The following is a 2,267-nucleotide window of genomic DNA, read 5'->3' as shown; positions in this document are numbered from 1 at the left end:
AAAGCCAGGAGCTTTTCAGCGCCCCATCATATACAGGTACCTGATCAACATTGATTGAGAGAGGGCCAGCTGCCAATGACTGAAGTGAAAAGAAGTGAAAGAGGAGATACCAAGCACTATACTGTTATATTCAATTCCCTTTGATTTTATTATGTATTTAAATTATGATGGAGCTGATAAAATAAGTACCAGAAAAATATTGAAGTCATTTTAATTGGCTATACTCTAACTAATCTACAGATTTATTGCTGCCTTGTGCCAACTAAAGAGATCAATATTCGCTTGGTATCAGCATAAAAGAAGAAAAGAAAATGAAGATAACAATTCTGTAGTGTTCTATCTTTTCCATTAGAAATCCACAGAGATATGTCTCTTTGACTTACATTTGCAGCAACTAAAAATAACTGTCCAATTTGAAACTTGGCATATTCTTTTATTGTTAGACAATATAACTATATTCTAGTTTCTGGCTTTTCTAGGATAAACCTGTCTAGTTACTATTGAAAATTTTATTTTTAGAAGCTTTTCATATATATGTGTGTGTGTGTGTATATATATTATATATACATATATATCTGTATGTATATATATATATGTATGTATGTATGTATGTATGTATGTATATATATATTATATATATATATATATATATATATATATATATATATATATATTATATATACATATATACATATATACATATATATATATATATATATATATATATATATATATATATATATTATATATATATATGTATGTATATATATATATATATATGTATATATGTACATATATATATATATATACATATATATATATATATATACATACATATATATATATATATATCTATATTATATATATATATATAATATATATATATATATATATATATATATATATATATATATATATATATATATATATTACATATATTCATACATACATACATACATACATATATATATATATAATATTATATATATATATATATATATAAGAACAATCTTACTTAGAAATGGATGCATGCGTTCCGTCATATAATAAATTAATAAATAAAACATATGCATATATACATATATGTACGTACCTACATCTACATGTATATATACATGCATATATGGGTACGGGACACCAAAAAAACGTCAAACACAATGAGAAACAAAAACATAAACACAAAACCAAGGAACTGGACATTTTTCTTAAACAACGAAAAAATAGAGTACAGGACATACAAAACAAGGAAAATTCCCCTTCTTCAGTCGCCATGGTTTCATCTACTCTGTGTTTTGAAGGTGAAGGCGATACGCATCTTCGATAGAAACCTTCCTTCCCATGAAAAGCGTCCAGGTCCTTGGTTTTGTGTTTATGTTTTCGTTTCTCATTGTGTTCGACGTTTTTTGGTGTCCTGTACCCATATATGTATGTATATATATATGTAGAGGTAGGTACGTACATATATGTATGTATACATGCATATGTTTTATTTATTAATTTATTATATGATGGAACGCACGCATCCATTTCTATGTAAGATTGTTCTTGATATTAATAATGATATTAATAATGATGCGCACTCTTGACCTTTCTGTCCCCTCCCATTCTTTCTGGTTTCCTTTTCTTCTACCTTACTGTCTCTCTCTGTCTCTCTCTCTCTCTCTCTCTCTCTCATTCTTCATTCTTTCTGGTTTCCTCACAACCATTCCCTTTTTTCTCTCCCTTCCTCCTCCCCCCTCCCGTCATTGACCTGCGATGAGAGCTCTGCTACTGTCTTTCTGACCTGGTTTCCTTGAAGTGTAGATAGCATTTTCTGTTGCTCCTTCGCTGTTCCCAAAAATAGCGTTTGTATACTTTATCTCATTCGGCTTAACAGCCCTTCTTGTCCTCTCTTTTACTGTTTATATTTTGTACTGTCATTACTGTCCTGTTTCTGTTACCATTTTTACCCCTCCGCAAAAAGATCTCAAATTTTATTTAATTTGCTTTTCGCGGGAAGAAAGTTTCTATCGAAGATGCGTATCACCTTCACCTTCGAAACACAAAGTAGATGAAACTATGGCGACTGAAGAAGGGGAATTTTCCTTGTGTTATTTGTCCTGTACTCTATTTTTTCGTTGTTTAAGAAAAATGTCCAGTTCCTTGGTTTTGTGTTTATGTTTTCGTTTCTCATTGTGTTTGACGTTTTTTGGTGTCCTGTACCCATATATGTATGTATATATACATGTAGAGGTAGGTACGTACATATATGTATGTATATATGCATA

Source organism: Octopus sinensis, linkage group LG6 (genome assembly GCF_006345805.1).
Source record: "Octopus sinensis linkage group LG6, ASM634580v1, whole genome shotgun sequence".
NCBI lineage: Eukaryota > Metazoa > Mollusca > Cephalopoda > Octopoda > Octopodidae > Octopus > Octopus sinensis.
This window is presented reverse-complemented; position numbering follows the sequence as displayed.